Here is an 18,851-nt window from a genome sequence, read left to right as displayed (position 1 = left end):
AGGAATGGATGAGAGCAAAGACGTTTTTGACGCAGCAGGATTTTTTATACTCATCAGTAATTCCTTTCTGCACAACATTTATTGTGTTGGTAGATATCAGCTGTACCTTTCCCATACTTTCTTCATGAAGCATAGATCTGTGTGTTGTTTTGTGCTCCAGCTGCTCCCATTTATAATACACTGCCATAATTCCAGGTTCATGCTTCTAATCCTAATGTTCTTGTTAGAAAAGGTGTTACTTTTTGACAACAGATGATCATCTTCTCTCCGGGACACTCCTGCAAAGCAAAGAAAAAGCAAACACGCTGCGAGGCTCACAGTGTTGTTTCTGAACAGCAGAAGGAGGTCATCCAAACTCACTCCAGTTTTCACACGCTGTGCCACCCTGCTAACAGGCTCCTCTCAGAGATGCTGCCACATAAGGTATGCTATGATGCACTTGAAATGTTTTGTTTTGTTACGTTTTCCTCCAGAAAACTAAAAGAAGAAAGACAAGGAAGATAACTGCCATGTCTATAGATGAAAACAGCTTTCCTACACTGTCTCCCAAACTGCATGACATTTCATTAATAAGGAGGAGCAGGAGGACTTCGTGATTACTGCTATCAAACAGCAACATCTGAGAGCAGTGCAGAACGGGGAGCCCAGCAGTAACACCAAGTGAATGTGCAGGATGCACTTCAGGACAATTGTAATATGAAAGAGAAAGGCCCATGTAATAAACGGTCAATATATCATGCTGAAAGTACTGCAAGAGGTCAGTTTAAGACCAGTACATTTTGATTATTCCATTTTCCCAGAGTTCCAGGTAGTTCACATCATTGTGGTGAAAGAAGACTCTTTATGGCACCTTCAAGCTAAACATTTCATCAGTAACTACAAAAAAACTACAGAGGGGGAAATATCTGCAGCCATTTAGTTCTGTTGCACAACTTTTTGGCTTTGCTTGCACCAACAGAGGCCTTCCTCAGGAGGAAGCAGCTTTGTGTCCCTGTCCCTTCGTGGATCCCTTCCTTTGAGGAGGAGCCCTTATTCCCTCCCAGTGATAAAACCCTCCACCACCAAGTGATACTCTCCCAAGCAGTATTTCAAGGCATGCTACTTAAAAAGTTAGCCATGAAAACTGAGTTATTTCTGTTATTTTTCTCTGTCTTTTTACTCACTGATCTGCAGAGTGCTTCTATAGCTTTCCAAGGTCTTTCAGAATCACTAAAGAATTCTAAGGAAAAAAAAATAACCTCTTTTTCTATTTTGTAGCATTCAAAGATAAACATTTTTTCATGTGAAAGTCAAGTGGTAGGCCTTCCTGATATCTTGTAGGTGAATGGAAATGTCCCAGACAATAACATTTTTGTTTCCTGTACATGTGACGTAAGAGATGTTATGGCAGGCTGCAATCTCAGCCACTTCCAGTAACCATTTAATGCTTTAATTTTTTCCATTATATGTAATTTGGGACTCCTGGGCAGAGAAGTAAGGAGTGTACAGACAACCAACATAGCTAAAAGCTTTGCAATTAGCCGAGTGTGTAGTTCAGTGCAATTGGCATTAGAATGAGTTTGGATTTATAGTTTTTTAAGTCAGCTCTTGAAACAGCATGTAGCAGTTTCCTTTTACAATAGTTTAAGCCTTACAACCATCTCCAGATTCCCATTGCAATGGGGAAGCTCTGAAGCAGACTTCTTGCCACCAGTATCATTGCAGTGATTGTTGCCCTGATGTTGTCAAGAAATATGGGGAGAAAAATAGGGATTTTGATTTTCTGTCTTTATTTGAAACCAAGATCATATTGAGACCCTTTCTCTCCCTGAAATCCCCATCCCTGTGGATGACAAAGCTTTACTGGAGAAGTGATGCAAAGAAGTGGTGACATGTTAATCTTCTGACCCACTATTCTGTGCCATATACATACCTAAAAGTCTTAAGAAAAGAGATTCATATATGTCAAGATGGAACATACGTGCACATCTTCTGGGCATCCCTGTGTGAGGTTCCCTTGATGTGCTTTGATTCTGGGCACCTCACAGCACCCACGTACATTTGTATAAGAAATCAAATTGATCATTTTGCTGCAATTAATGCTCTGCTTTCATGTGCTGTCCCCCAGGTGCCACAGCCTTCTCCTTTCAACCTTTTTCCCCACAGAGCATCCTTAATTTAATTACTCTGCATTGTATACAGACTGCAAAGGGATGGGGAAATAGAAGTAGCACACAGCTTGCATCCAAGCAGAGTGGGAGCCAGAAACAAAGACTGGCTGGAGAACAGTGCAACAACCCCCATGCTATAGGCACAGGTCTTCCTGTGGGAAAAGAAAGCCTCCAAGCACAGAGCACCTGGCTGTAATCAGCCTCTGACAGTGCTGGGAGCAGGACTGGGCTCAAGATACCCAACCACAACCAAAAGGCTCATTGCTTATCTGAAGGGCTTTGTTTCATTTTGTTTTCACATAGAGGAAACGCAGTCATTAATCTGTTTATTGGTTCATTTAACCTGTGATTGCTGCTGGTAGCCAGCCTTTAAGGCAGCAGTGAATGTTGAACAAAGAAGTTAATTGCTGAACACATTTTCCCTCTGTTTTTCCTATCAGTTGTGCAAAATTCAGAGGGACAGTGAGGAAAGGCACTTCAGGGCAGCCATCCCATCTCCTGCCTTCCTTGTGGGTGCTCTGGACATCGCAGACAGAAAGAATCTTTGGCAAAGCTCAGAGGCAACAAATGTTTGAGGCATTTTGTTGGTGCTACAAAGTATGGCTATGCAGAGTAGCACCAACTCAGCACACAATGGGTAATGTAGAGCCAGCATCCTTCAAATCCACAGTACTTTCTCAGTTAACCAGCACCACCTCTGTTAACCTGCCCAAGCTACAGCACAGTACTGGAAGTATAATACAGGAAGCCCTATATGGTCAGATAGCAATTCAGTACACAAGCTGCCCTTTATCTGTGACAAGGTCTGCAAAGCTTCAGGTTAATAAGCACAGTCATAGTCCCTACAGCCTGACTAGATGGAGGTGACTGAGTACAGTCCAAGCAAGTGACAAAAGTGGGTTCTGGAGCTCTGCCACAATTGCCATGATTCCTTTTTTTTTTTTTTTTTTTTTAATTGCTGATCTTTTATTTTTATTATGATTTAGTTGGCAAAGTGTTAATGAGTTGTACAGATGGATCTGGAAATGAAGGGCTGAGTCACTTCCTTAGAAAAGAGATGCACACTGTGTGTCAGATTGGAGAGCCTCATGGCTCCCAGCTGCTCTCCCTGCCTCCATGTGAAGCCCTGCTTACATGACTGGCAAAGGACAAGAACCAGCTGGAGTGTCCTGTCAGCCTCCCTGATGCTGTGTGCAACAGGAGCCCACCCTGAGAACAAGGGTTAATCATGAAAGATCTCGTGCAATCTTTCCCATTATTTAGACAATGCATGGTTGATATGTCAGGGGCCTCCTTCAGGAGACAGAGCACTTACCAACTAGCAGAGCATCAGTCTCAGGAAATGACACAGATACTGCAAAATAAAAATCCTTGGGGAAAAAAAAAATAACTGACTTGCTGAGGACCTGCCAGAAGGTGCAGCCCATCAGAGTGATGGTTAGCACAAGCAAGGTTGAGCTGCCAGTTCAACCCATCTATTGGACTTCTGGATGCAAAGCTGAACTGATTCACATTGATTTGCATTAACATAGACTTCTTAAGTAATTCCCAAATCCTCTTGAGAAGTTCAGCCCCATGACTTAAAATATTCTGTCCTATTCCCTTCCTTCTCCCTGCTCCCCGTGACTCTGCTCTTATGAAGAACAGCACTGTATCACCACTGCTCAGAGTGGGACACTGATGCACGTTTATGTTTTTTTCTGAATGAAGTAAAAATGAAGGAGATAAAGGCAGATAAATGAGAATGAATTCAGCTTAATCAAAATAATAATTTAGCCACTTTGCAGTTCCGACAGAAATAATACCCAATATGTGATGCAGTGTATAATTAGATCTGCTTTCAAATAATACTGATGTTTCTAACAGCCTAGCTAACTTACGTGCTTAGTCATTGATTTATGCAAATATAATGGTTTTATTCTTGTTAATGAATTTTGAGAGGAAATGGCAAAATATGTTAAAATTAGTTACATACAAGGAAAAACACATGTCAGTGATTGCACCAGCCTGAATCAGAGCAAGCACACAGATTGAAGGCAAATCAGCCAACTCTGGCACACCTCAACTGTAGAGCTTTAGCACTCTTGCCTAACCTGGAAAAATTAATGGGGTTTGACCCCTGGTGTGCTGAGTGGGATCTAAACTGCCTGATCTTGGTTTAAATTCCTGCTGAGCCCTGAATACTGTCAGGATTTCACAGCAAACACATGTATCTGGTTTTGCAGGCTTTACTGCTTTTGGCAAAGATGGGATTGGTTCTACAGAATATGAAGTTTAAAAGTCAGCTTGTAAAAAAAAAACAAAAGGAATCCAGCATGTTTTTAAGAGCAGGAGAGAACAGAGGAGAAATGAGTTCATCAAATCCAAGATAAATATACATAAAATCAATTTCACAATCTGATCATCACATAGGGATTATCAGCAGGGAAATAAAAATTTAGCCCATGTGCACATCAGATTCTTAATCAATCAATTTTGCCAGACTCAGCCTAGAATTGAAATGATCTTGTCTGTCTACGACTAAAGGTTACCACTTCCACCATTCAAATGGAAAAACGTATTCATAAAAAACATGCCCATTAGCTTCACAATAGTAAGCACTCTATGCATCCAAAGAAGTTTCTTAAGAATAGGTAATACTGAGCCTCTTACCTGCAAACTGACAATTTTCAAAACCAGTTACTCAATTTGCTAGCAAACATTTCTTCCTGCAGTGCTTAGGAAGGAGAGGCTGGATGGTACTTAGGCATTAACGTCTATATTTGCTGCTCTGTGTATTTTGGTCTTTTTACTTTTCTGGTAACTTTTCTGGATATAATTTTAGAGAGCCCATTAACTCTATAACTATGTTATTTAGCACAACATTGTAAACAGTCTCCAACATGATGTACTATCATTTCATATAGAACTTTTTATTCAGCCCCAAAGCATTTCAATAAAGCTCTAACAGCACTAGCAATGACAATACTCTGGCTGTGCATCACCATGGTAATGGTTCAGAAAATAGCTTTCATTTGGGGTCAGAAACATCAAATGTTTTAATAGAATGAAAGTACAAAGTTCATCTCGATGCAGCCTAAAACTTTCATGAGCTATTGCATCCTCAGCTCCAAGCTTTGCACTGAAGGCAATGTTTAGGCCTCCACGTAAACCTGTGTGAGATTATGATTTATTTTATCAGTTTTCCTGCACTGGTGTTTCTGTTCTCATTAGCTGTAACTTGAGGTTGGGTGATTCACTGTCTTCATTACATAGTAGTAGTAGAATTCTATATGAGGATATTAAGTGTTGGTAATGAGCAATGTTACTTCAAAAGGAGGGTGTGAAAAGGTGAGTTATCTTCCTTAGAAAACAACACGCTATATTTGCAATTTTTGTGCACTGATTCAGTTTTCTAAAAAAAAAAAAAAAAAAAAAAGAACTAGACACATGTTTGGGCTCGCAGTGAATCAAAGGATTTCTTGATAAGGAGCAGTTTGGTTTGCACGCTTTGCATCCCCTTTCATCTCAGTCACACTGCTGAGATTCCCTGCCTGCTAGAACACCAGAGTATGTCCATTTCTGGCTGCAGTATGAGGAAGTGATTGGATTTTTTTTTCCTTTCCAATATCCAATACCCTAATAACTACACCATTATTGTCACGCATTGTTTATCTCGCATATTGATTGAGGGAACCACAGCGTCAAAGACTGGTGTAACTTGCAGGTTGCTATTCTTAAGTATTAATTCAGTCCTGCTCCCAAAGTAGCAGTGCCATTATGTGGTAGCACATTGTACCATTAGAAAATTGCAGTTATCTGAATGATGAAATAACGTGGCACCCGGTGTCTGGTGCAGCACTGAATCCTATAGCAGCTCTGGTTTTCATTCTCCTCACCCACTCAGCACTCTGGATAGTCACTGGCTGTTGCCAATGGTTTCTAGCACTTCAGGTGCACTTTCCAAAGCAGGATCCTGTCTGAATGCTCCTGCAATTCAGTGCTGTGGGCTCTCAGACACACTATGACCTCCCCTAAGTATTCACCTGCACAGTTAATCTCAGCTGTAGAAAGACTGACAAGGAATGTGCTTAAGCAGTGGGAATTACTTGAGAATTTTTTTTTTTTTTTTTTTTTTTTTTTAACATAGATACTTTCCAAAGAGGAAAGTACAAAGAAAAAAAAAAGAAAGAAAGTCTGCTGGTGGGGTCAGGGTCAATGGAAGAAGTCCAGAGATTATTCCATTCCTCCTTCCTTTTCCCCTCTTAGGGTAATTTCACCCCTTGAATCAGAGGAACAGTAATCACTTAAAGGCAGCGAAGCTCCTTTTGCCTCCCTGTCCATTGCTGTGGTCTCTATTCATAGGAAGAGTCTCTCTTCAAAACCTTCTCTGATTCTTCCCTGCGTGCGCAGGCTCCAAATCTCACTGCCCTCCAGCACCAAGAGGCTGTTGTTCTGTGCAGACAGGCCCATAATCCAGGACTCAAGGGCATACATTTCTCTCTAGTCAGCCATGCAAATAATTGTTAAGCTCTTTATAAATGCTGGCAACATGCTGAGGTCAGTTTTGTCATCACAGGGGGTGCAAAAGTGCAGGTAGCACAGGAAATGGAAGAAAAGTACAAGAAATGGATGCGGAGGAGGCAGGGAGTTATCATTTGACGATTATATCCCACTTGTTTGTTCTTTTATGGCTACTCAAATTAAAAAAAAAAAACATTAAAAAAAGACAAATATGCGAAGGAAGAATCCTCTGCCTCTGTTTGTTTGGTACAGGAGCAGCCACACAAAGAGCTCGTTCAAAATGTCAAAAAGTGGGAGAATTATAGATGAAGAGAAAAATGAACTGCAAGTGATACAAAGGAGAACTCTTCATTAAGATTAAACTTCAGATTGAAATTGATTCAGATCCAGTATATATATACACAACATAGATGTCAAGTTACTGAAAAAAACACTTTGCTACAGTTATCACTGGTTCTCCCAAAAACATATCATGTTTCTCATCAGTGTACTCTTTTATGAATGCAAAAATAGCTAAGATTATGGAATTTACCTTCAGCATATGTAAAGCCAGGAAACAGAAGCCATTTTGCAGGCAATTTCCAGACTGCATTCTTATCCAAATACATGAAGTGAGACACAACACTTCTCTTCCATTACTGGCAGCTCTGTCAGAGGGAAACATGATTTATTCAGTAATGCTCTGCAAAACTGTGACATCTTCATGGAAAACTTGGGACTAAGTATGAGCTCTGCCATAAAGAGTTGAGGATCTGAAGCTCAACTTGTTTCTTCCCTCAAGTTACTGTAGATGCACAGAATATCAATACATAAAGCACTTCTTCACCTTACTTATCTCACTGTTGGAGAGTGGCCTTTTTCTGCTTTCTGTCAGGATGAAAAAGCTGACAAACTCATTAATTGCTGACAAACTCATGCATGAGGCAGGAGGGTTGGAGATTCATGATGCTTGAGGTCCCTTCCAACCCTGGCCATTCTGTGATTCTGTAAACACAATGTTGTTATTTAAAGACAAAAGCATTGCAAATTCTTCCTGATTTGTTTTCACAGCCCAAAGCAGACAGAATTTCATCAACAAATTTGACCTAGGACAAATTCTATTCAAACTTATTTGTCATGTTAGTAAGACTGGCCAACTGAGGCAAACAAAACGTTACCTGGGAGCACATGGGAATTTTAGGCTATGGCTTATGAAAGAAAGAGAAGAATTCTGAATCTTTTGGAAATCATTAGCAAATCCTATAGTCACACACGTGCACACAAACCCAGCCACTGCAGACTACTGGTCTACTTTTCAAATTACCAAGGACCTGACCCTTTGAGCACAGAAATGTGCAACCTTTAAGTCTTTTCATATTAAGAAAGAAAGAGGGATGGTAATGTTACCATTTCTGTATTATTGATTAAATTTGCAACTACCATTGATTTTTAGAAAAGAAAAATATTCAGTTCTGCTCCGTGGTCTTCAACAAATTCCCAGGAAGCCAAAGAGTTTCTCTGAAGGACATTCTTGTGCCCTTCTGATAAACAAGAATAACATCAAGCTGGGTGCCCGGCAGCCTACAGTAGGCAACAGCAAGTTGGACAAGGTCATTTTTTCAATTATCAGCAGTTTTCCTAACAACAAAGATTTCTTCCTTCATTTGGAGCATTTCTATCTACAAAAAAAAAAACACCAAGTGTACAATACGTGTCCTTATTTGTGAGCGCATATGGTTGCTGCTTCAGAAATGCTATTCAGATGTCGATAACAAGCTCAACATAATACAAGTTCCAGAGGAAATGATTTCAATTTTTACCTTCAGTCTCATTTAGAAGATTTCATGTAGTACTTTCAAAGTATTTTCTTTAGCTCTGGTGGCATATGCGACAGCACCTATTAATCTAGACGGAAATCATATTTCTAGCTAGCATTTTACATCATTTTTAAAAAGTTATTGCCAAGCACAAATGTGCAGCTTAGAATTTCATGTCTATTGGTATTGTCCGCTGAAGAACATTCTGTGAACGGATCATCTCTTCATTCCTCTATATAAAAATCTGAAAAGCCCCGAAGTTTTTGAGGCATTTCTCACAGCACGCGCTGTTTGCCACAAGGTCAGGCCCTAATTGCCCTGTTTGGCAACCCACGCTGAGCCGAATGTCAGCGTGTGCTTCTAGCAGCAGGTTTTTATATTTGCTCCACAGAAACAGGGCAGGTTATGAGCGAGTGAATTTCCACTCAGCCAATTCCCACCATTCCCAGTGGTGGTTGGCAATGCAGAGCTGCTCAGAGCAGCCAAAGCTGCAGCTCTGTAGAATCTTTCCTACAAGTGCGTCCCCTGCTGCCTGCTGGGAAGATCCTTTTCCAAGGGAAAGAGCTGTAAGAGAACGGGCTGTCGTAAAGACAATTTCTTTCCAATCTCACACATGCAAAACTTCTTGTAGGTGGCCCAGAAAGTGCATCAGATAAGCTATTGATCCAGGGACTGTCAGCTCTGAAAATAAAATGTCTGGCAATGGTGTGTGGGAAAATGTATTTATGTATCACAGCTGGAGAACACTGTCACTAATGCTAAAAGACAGCTGACCCAGTTTTTAAATGGATGCGCCCAGTTGCTACAGTTTCATCATATTCAGCATTGATGATGATACTCCAGCACTGGGCAACAGTGACCTGATTCAAAATGACACTGACGAGGTGTTTTCAGATCTCACAGAACTCATCATTTATGTTCTTCGTCAGCCACCTTTTCCCTGGCAGCCCGTAACAAGATTCTGGCTATTGAAGCAGTTCTTTCCACTGTTCCCAGCCTCTTTCCCTGCCTTGCTGCTCCCAGTTTACCTGCTGGGAAAGCAGAGCTGCTGGGAAGCATTTCACAGCACAGCCTGGTTTCATTCCTGGTGTTTTATGTTCTGGTTTTTATTCTAGGCTGATCATGAGTACTGAGTGCCCCAATTTGCTACTCTGATGATATACAGACTCTCAGAGCTGCAAAAAGACCAAAGCTTTTATCTTCTATTTTCCTTCTAAATTCCTCACTTGATTCTAGTAACGAAAAGAAGGAAATAATTGAAGAGGTTTACTTTTCAATACCCTGCCTTAAAATACCTTCACCTGAGACAAGATCAGAAATTCATGGCCATCCTGGCAAAGAGATCTCACCACAGCGAAGACATGAGGGTTTTTTCCCCCCCATGAGGATGCCTGATTCAAGAACACCTTCTGTTCCTACATTCCCAGAGGGACTGCACAGCAGGCAGCATCTCCTCCTCTGCTGCCCCCAGGAGCAGCTCCAGGAAAGGGAGCAGATAAAGTCACTGCACAACAGCCATTCCAGGCTCATATATATGCTCATGTTGCTAAAATGTGGAGCTTGGAAATGTCAGTCATCCCAGGGGTAATCACAGAGAAGCACAGAGGATGGAAGTGTTTCTGCTCCCTCTGATCTAAGCTTGAGAATTAAATACCAATAATGAATACAGCTGCAAAGGGCTGCAGTGTTCATCAGTACAATTCATCCTCACACAGAGTGGATGGAGAGCAGAATTATAAGTGTGTGTAACTTCTACCAGTGCTGCTTTCCTGTCACAGGTACTTGTGAGCACTTCACCCCCAACAGAAGCAGAATTAACCACCTCTGTGCACTATTTTGTCAATGTGTGAAATGCTGCACACTAGCTTTTAGCATCAATTATTCTGGTACAAAAAATTCCAAAAGACATGTTTGTTTTTCTTCAATTCTTTAAATAGCTTTTATTACAATTCCCATGGAAACTGTGCTTACAACCACATGCCTAATGTTTGTGGGCTCAAGCATTATCCAGCAACAACTCCAAACCCCAAGGGCTGCATGGAAAGGATTAACTCATGTGGACTGTGATCAGCAATTGGTAAACAGCAATGAATGAGAACAAAACAGAACTGTTTAACCCAGTGGAGTTCATAGCATATATATTTTGTTAGATCTGTTTCTCCTGTACAATCTGTTTGCCTGCAGTCCTATCAGAGGCAGCTGAAGGCTTCCCTATAACATAGGCAAAATTGGGTTTTGTAAGCTGAAATACAAGGATAAAAAATCTTACCTTCAGGTCAACAAAATTCACTCTTTGGCAGCAGAGCAGCTTCCTCAGAATCATCCTTCCCTGGTTATTTGTGGTGCATGTAGCATCCACTACAGATCTGAGGCTTCACAAAGAGCTAAGAACAAAGCAGGCAGTGCTGTAGGATGCCAATTAGCAAAACGCTCCCATTTTCTACAGCTCAGTAATCCTGAACCCTATTAAAAACAAAGGGACTAGCAATTCATGATTATTATCATCTTAAAGGCTTTCCAAAAGACAAGTGACCTGTCAGTATGTGGAAGCTCATGAACCACAGAAACCACTTGGGGTTTCAGTATGAAACTATGTAGCATCCCAGAGGGATAATGAAAAAAGCTGGAAACAATGCAATCAAAGGCTTTTCTCCATCTTCCTCTCTAGTGCTGAAGATACTTGGTGTGCCCTCCCTCCTCCAGTGATTCTGGAAAGTGCATTTTGGCAGTTGGATGCACATCTAAAGGATAAAGAATGAACTTTCTGGAGCGGTAAGAAACATTCTGCAGTTTAGTTGCTATCTGTCCATATTCCCAGCAGATACATACATGCATGCATCAGGCCTGAAATAATAGTGTTTTTTTTTTTTTTTTTCCTCAGCAGAGCTCATTATTCCAGCACAACACCGAACTATTACTTGACCTCAGGTTATCTTGGAGCTCAAACAGGTTGAGCAGTAAAACGTGCCATAAGCCTTCTCAATAAAAAACAGCCAGCTGACTCTGTTGCTACTATGTTCACAGAATGAAGGGCAGCCAGCATTTCTGTAAGGAGAACCTGGGAGCGATGCATGAGAACTGCCTGAGACTCAGTTACATTTCCCTTACAAACTCCTTAATGGCCCACATCTACCCCATCTTCGATCCAGATGAGTTAGCTCTATGGTTGCCATTGAAATAACCACTTTGTAACAGCAAGTTTTCAGACATGGTTTGAACTGAATGGTGAGTCATAAAAACATTGCACAAGCCCGATCCCAAAACAAGCCCAGCTGTGAAAAGCCAGCAGTGCCATCCATTGACTGAACTTTATAAAGCGCATTCTGGGCAGGGGAAAATACCTATCAATAAACAGACAGTACTCCTGTATCCTGCCTCCTTGCAATTGCACATAGTTTGCCAACGTCTTTCTGAATGGTTTCTGGTTCCAAACAAGTTCTTACAATGCCTGCTCTCAAATAACAGCTGCCAGATATGTCAAACGATTTCACTCCTCCTGGCAGAATGTCTGCGTTCACATTTGTTGGCTCCTGATAGATGGGTGTTTGTGCCAGCTAACGAGTGTCACAAGAAGAACATGACAAGTCACAGGGTGATCACATGCCCAGAGCCAAAGAACAGCCTCTTTTCTTTTCTCCTTCTGAGATCACATAATGAGCAGCACCACAATGCATGACCAGAGCCAGGTATACAGTAACGTGGCACTGGCAGTACAGCGAGTGGTGGCCCAAGAACAGGCTCCTTCTTTTGTAGGATCTGAAGGCTGACAGCTCTATACAGCACCACTCTCTTACTGTGGTCCCACTTTACAAAACAGCACTTGAAAACGTGACGTACATTACACAGATATTTTCTGAGTGATAGGTTAAAGGCTTTAAAAGAATATTCCTTGCTTTGGGGATCGTTAGACATCACAACAAGGTTACAAACCACAGTTAACATTTAATGCTCTCTAGCTCTTAATATGAGCTACTTGCATCTATTCAATGCTTTTATCAATGCAAATAATATTTTTATTAAAAAATATTAAAAGTAGTATTTGGGTGTATCCCAAATTCTCTACTGCTCCCCAGTGCTGGATCTGTAGAGCTGGCAAGACTTACTGGCCATCTTTAGCCCCATCAACAATGCTTCTGAGGAAGTGCACTCTTTTCCTTCTTATGGTCAGTCATATTAGAACCTCTTCAGCAAAACAGATTTATATTCAGGAGCAAAAAGGTAAACTCACTTGCATGTATTAGAGTGCAAACTGGTTGTGTGACTCGCTTTGAAAGGCTGCGTCCCAGAGCAGCAATGTATAACCAGCTGAAAGATGTGAGAAGAATTGCCAATAACCTCATACAAATAGGGACAAATGGCTGCGTTGGGTCATTCATATCAGCCTTTTCTGAGTACACTGCAGATTGAATATTGCATTGCACTGAGTTCTTTGGCCAGAATCTCATTATGGCATTATGAAGCGAGAGGTAGAAAAGAGGGTATCTGGCCTTGACTGTTACTTGTTTCATCTGAATAAGCTGACGATTTGCTTTATAGCAACACTGGTGAGGAGCAAAGGGCAGGAAATCTGCACTTGAGAATCTGAATCATGGGCTGCAACAACAGAATGTTATCAACTATTTATATAGCTTTTAAGCCTGAAGTGGAATAGGACAACCATTTTTTTTTTTTTGTATCTGTGGAAACAATTGCTGAATATTTAGAAAAACAAAGACAAAACATCTCTTGCCTTACCTTTCCTAAGCTGAGCTATGTTCATCTGAGAGTTAAATCCAAAGGTAAATCTAATGGAGTCTGTGCAAATCTGAGGGTCTGTGGGAATCAGCAGGGGTGTGAAACAGCTTGAGGAGGAATTAGCAAAGCAGTTTGGACATTCAGCTTCCGAATTTGGCCCCACAGTTTCTGACTTCACAAAATATGATTTATCTCATTATAGCAGCAGCAAACATACAAAACATCACTAAACAGTAACATTCCACATTCCTCTCTGTGTTATATTCATAAATAAACGCGCTGTGCTTTTCCTGAGCTAGTTGACTTCATTGTTTTATAAGTTTGAGGGCTCCTTTCCAGAGATGTGGGTTGCATTGATAGAATGATACAGTGACAAAGTAAATAGCCATGGATAACTAATCCCAATGCCACACCACAGGTAGCTGAATTAATTACTTGCACGTAGCTGCAAAATAACTATCAATCTAAGGACAGAAGGTGGTAACGATTCCAAAGATTGTGCATTCCCCAGCAACAGAAATTTTGTGCCCCTTTAGGGTCATCAAGACCAGGGAGCAAGATCTGCCCATCTGTGCAATTCATCTTTGTGCAGAGGTTTACACAAAAGCCACCACGTACTCAGATCTGCTTGCAGTGAGCTTTGGGTTGAAGATATGTTTTCCTCTGCCTGGATAATCAGTGCTCTGCATTAGAGCATCCCATGAATTTCCAGGGAACTGAAACAAAATGGGGCCATACAGCCACATCCTTCAAGGATCTGCAGAGAAATCATTCCTCCTTTACTTTCCTGTTTGGAGATGTTCTCACCCCTCATTCCTGCCTCACAGGTAAACCTTTCTGGGCTGGCATCCTTCGCTGTAGCTGCCCCAGCAGTACAGTGTTCTATTAGAATAGAAGACTACTGTCTTCAGTTTTAATGACTTTGCCCTTGAAAGATGGCCTGTAGCATTCATGGCACAAGAAATTTCATACTAAATATCTTTATAAACTGTATTCAGATTCCTCAAATAATATACATTTTGTATATTTCACATATATGTTTTAAAGTTGATGAAACAATAAAATCTTGACTGATATTATTTAAATTCATGTTTATCTTATCCTCTACCCATATTACCTCATTTTCATAATCTAAGCAACCTTGGAACATGATGTGAAAATGCCAGTGTATTAAAGAACGGAGCCTCTTAAAACTCTACTTCACATGCCATGCCCTTTGATAAGGGTGATAAAACAAAATTTGCTTTAGCCTCTTTTCTGAACGAGGTTCGTGCTCAGTGCCCAGCTTGTCTCATTACATTTATGACCCATGGCATTACTACATTTATAATAATACTAAATTATTAGCTTCCATCACGCATTAGCAGCTGTCTCCCACTCACACAGGAACCAATTCCTACTTGCCCAATAGAAGGCATTATGTTTTGGAACTACCACATTCAAAATCCCTGAATTATAAATAGATGAAAAGATCTGAAAAACATATAATGAATTTGCCTCCAAACTATACATAAAACTTAGGAGACTTCTAACTTTTCTTCATCGCCATTTGACTGATCCATCATTAAAGGTTATCTGTTACTCAGCTACTAATCACATTTACCCTATGAGCTAAACTCCTGAACATTGCAGTGCTCCACAAGTGCCTGTGGCATTGTTTACCTTATACTGTTGGAAAACCATAGATTGAACAGTGGATATTCAATGTGGATTCTTTCTTAGCATGAATTTCTAATTACAGGAATTGCATACCATAGAACACTTCAATTCTGCCACTGTTTCTTTCTACAGCACCATAAAAACACCAAGAAAGATTTTTTCCTTCAATAAGTTAAATTATGGGAGGGAAAGTATAAAGGCTCTTAAAGAGAAATACTGATAGAGGACATTCCTACATTACTTCATTATATGTTTTCTGATAAAAGCATGACAACCAACTCTGGAACAAATCATGTGAGAATTACATAATGGAAAAAATAAAGGCTCATTGATATTGAAATGTAACTTCAGGTGACATTTTATGTACTGCTGGTTGGAAAACTCGTGTTTTAGTTCATAGCTTCACTTTTCCTGATGATAAATAATGATGATGAAATAATAATGTGAATAACACAAAGCCAGCACACCTGCTCATCAAATCATTACAAAAGGAAAGTCATAGTAAATCTGCAAAGCAAAAAGCTGGAAGAAGCAGCAGTAGTTGAGACATGTCACAAATACAGTAGATCAAGTACGCTGCCAACTCAAGTCTAGTTTTCAGTGACAGATCCCTAAGCTATCTTGATTTGGGGTTCACATCTCAACACTCTGTGGCCTTACTCCTCGCTGCTGTGCGTTGCTGCAGGTACCTCAGAGGGACCTGCACATCCAGGATGGTGCAAGATGTGTCTGTGCTGAAGTATATTCATGAGCTGCCACTGAAAGTTCAGTTTCCTCTTTTTCTTAGCCTCTCTGTGCTTGTAAATTCTGTTTATATTAAAATATCTTAAGCCAGAGCATTTGTTTGTTTCTCAAGGAACGCACATGGCTTGATGTTTCTGGTACTGTCGGTTCCTGCTTCTAAGAAAGTCTCCCACTGAGATTTTGGAGACAGCAGACAGCGCATATAAAGCTGCCAACTCATCTGCTTTTATGCCTCATTAACTGACTACTGCTCTTCTCTCCACTTGCCCTGGGTTTCTATACACCTAGCAGCAGCATGACACACACACTGCAGGACAGTAACTCCATGCTCTACACCAGGCAATGGCTCCAATGAATCTGCCAGACAGAGGGCAGTGCCTGTGCATACATGTACAATTAATAGGTATACAGAAGTTAGGCTAAGCAGGATTATTGCGGTATAAAGACAATAAATGAAAAATACTCACCAATGTTGTAGGCTTGCAATAAACTCCACAAGGAGCAATCTCTAGAAAGTAACCCTTCCTCACTGGCAGTCAGCACTTAAATGGGTCTAGGAGAGGTGCAGTCAGGTTCCTTCTGGTAGCACAGGTGAATTGCCTTCACTGTGCTCCTGCAGCTGACTCATTTCTTGCCTCAGGTGGTCAATCAGTCAGAGGTTCAGGCCGTGATCAACAGCTCCCATACAATATAGATTGCCTTGGGTTGGAAGGGACTTTAAGGACCATCTAGTTGCACCCTCCTGCTGTGTGCAAACCACCACCATCGCATGCACCAGCAATTCAGAACATGTTGGGCCATGACACCTGCATTTTGTAGCAACTGCCTACATGTTTCTTACAGGAAAATCTCAGACAGAAATATGGCTCTCAGCACTTTCTTCTTGTGAAAAACTTGTAGCTGTGACTCCAAGTTACTCAGCAGTTACTAGATTTCTCTCAAAAGGAACTGAGAATTACTAAGCCCAGTGGTAGTCCACGCTGCTGGAACTTGAGTGGCATCTCCTTTACTGGATGAGATTGCTCAGGATTTATTATAATTAGGGGGAAAAGTTAAAACTGGTGTGCTAAGATGACAACACTGGTGTGCTGATGTCATCTGTCCGCTGGCATCATGGTGAGGGTGTATAAATAGTCAGAAAACACAGTAGCAAACAAACTGCTTTGGAACAGTAACAGAACAACATACTAAATAAACAAAACTGCGCTGGGAGAAAACTACTCCCCTGCAAAGCATTCAGGGAGAAACTGAATCTATGAAGAACTAAGGAAAACACAAATCCCCAGAACTGGCAGTGCTCTTTGTTATGCCCCGGACAGACTCTATTTTAATGCATGCAAAGCTCTCTCTCTTCCTGAAAGACTCTCCTCGAAACCCATCTGTTCCGTGGTGCATCCTACTTAACAAAGCCTCCCACCATGCTGTCTCAGCATTGTTCCGCTCAGTGCTGTCCTCTCCACTTTCAGCTTGTGCTCCCAACTGCACTCTCTTCCGGAGGGAAAACCTCCTATTTATGTCTCACAGTTCTCCCATTGTACTGCCGTGTTTGCTTACACCACTGCAACAGCCTGCCTGGAGAGGAGAGGCTCAGTAAGCAGGAAAAGAAACGCACTTTTTTGCTGGAGCTCAGCATCCAGACGTGCTGTGTGTGCAGCGATAGGCTCACACAACACTTGCTGTCCCCTGGCAGTGTGCAGTGCACGCAGCCGCCATTTCACATCACTGCCGTGAGTGTGGTTGTGCAAAGCCCTGGCTCTGAGCAGGCTAGTGCCAACCTGCAGGCACGACTCCACCTCTGTTAGCACTGACGTTACGTGGCTGGAACACTGTAATAGGTCCAGAAATCACCACGGTGTGAGATGAAAATGAGGAAGGACCTTTCCTGTTCACCAAGGCCTTTCTGGTTAAAATAGAGGACAGTGGGGTCACTGGCAGGGACATTGCCTCCCCACCAACTACAGTTCTCCCTGGTACTGTCTACTCTGATGGTATTTTTAATTCTTATTTCTCTTGTTAGAGTAATGATGCAGAAATGAGGCTATGCATGAGACTTCAGCATTTGCCGGAAGGCCTCAGGAGGTCTCAGAGCTGCTGCGAACCCTTTGAGGCTGGAAGAGCTCTGCAGTTACACTCTGCCCTGCATGATGAGACTTGGCAAATGGCTGGGACTCATCAGCATAAAGTGAGTGATTAATTAAGTGGCCTGCACTGCAAGCCCATACATCAGAACTGCAGAAGCAAGGCTTTAACCACATCCATGCCTGGATGCACACACAGACCTTGGGAGCATGGCAGCACTGTGAGGAATGACAGAAATTACCTCAGTGTACAGGCCTGCTGTGCTGGTTTCAGATGGGACTGAGGTGATCTTCACAGTGCATGGAATGATGCTTTGTTTTGGCTTTAGGAGAAAAGCAGCACTGATAACACACCCATGTTTTAGCTGTTACTGAGCAGTGCTGCACAGAGCCAAGGATTTCAGTGTTCCAGCTTCTGGTACTGCCCTGCAGTTGGTGCTATGAGCGACTACTTTGTGCATGCCTTATTTTGTAAATATACATACAAGAGCTGCTCCAAAAGTAATGCCTTACATTTTTCAGTGTTGGCTCACGACGTCAGAGGCAGATGTTGGTGGTGTGGCGGTAGGGGTTGAACCTTCCTGCCAATATCCTGTTACATTTTGTTGCCGTGTGACAGCTGGCAGCAGAGGGACAGATTGACAGATTGCTGTCTGACATAGAAATGCATACGAAGCAAAGGCGTGGAATTGAATTCCTCCATGAGGAAAAAATGGTACCCACTGATATTAATCAACTCTTGCAGAACTCTTATGGAAACCAAGCAGCGGGTGTGAGCACAGTGAGGCGGTGGTGGTGTGTTACAGCGGTGGTAACAGAGACAATGGTCACCTCTGCAGGAGCACAGCATGCAGGCTCCTGTTCACTGCTGGTGAAAATGCACAGTTAACGATGGTGACTGTGTTGAAAAAATAGTGTTCTGTGGCCGAGAATTTGCTTTATCAAGTAGTGTTATTGTGCTCGTTGTATCTGTCAAAGTCTCCATGGAAATAAATAGGAGTCATTACTTTTGGAGCGACCTACGTGTGTGTACGTGTGTACACACGTATAATAATCATAACCATTATCCTGGGGGGAAACTGCAGCCACCTGAGGCAGGGCTCTGCCTCACGACATCCCAGATGTGGACGCACCACCCGCAGAGACATTTTCCCCTCCAACCCAGGCTGCCCCACCGCCCCGACAGC

General features: G+C 41.8%; 1 long non-coding RNA gene across 1 annotated transcript; it reads right to left on the bottom strand.

The window, feature by feature from the left end:
• Positions 1-256: 256 nt before the first annotated feature.
• On the bottom strand, positions 257-16,154 carry LOC149915644 (uncharacterized). The gene is made up of 5 exons (XR_016471920.1): positions 16,054-16,154; positions 10,719-10,833; positions 7,186-7,300; positions 1,164-1,219; positions 257-477 (listed from the first exon to the last, which is right to left on the bottom strand). It is a non-coding gene; the product is annotated as an uncharacterized LOC149915644 (long non-coding RNA).
• Between the last annotated feature and the right edge of the window lie 2,697 nt (positions 16,155-18,851).

Source organism: Phasianus colchicus, chromosome 17, assembly GCF_987193195.1.
Source record: "Phasianus colchicus chromosome 17, bPhaCol1.hap1.1, whole genome shotgun sequence".
Taxonomy (NCBI): Eukaryota; Metazoa; Chordata; class Aves; order Galliformes; family Phasianidae; genus Phasianus; species Phasianus colchicus.
Note: the sequence above shows the minus strand (reverse complement) of the source record. Positions and strands in the feature narration are given on the sequence as shown.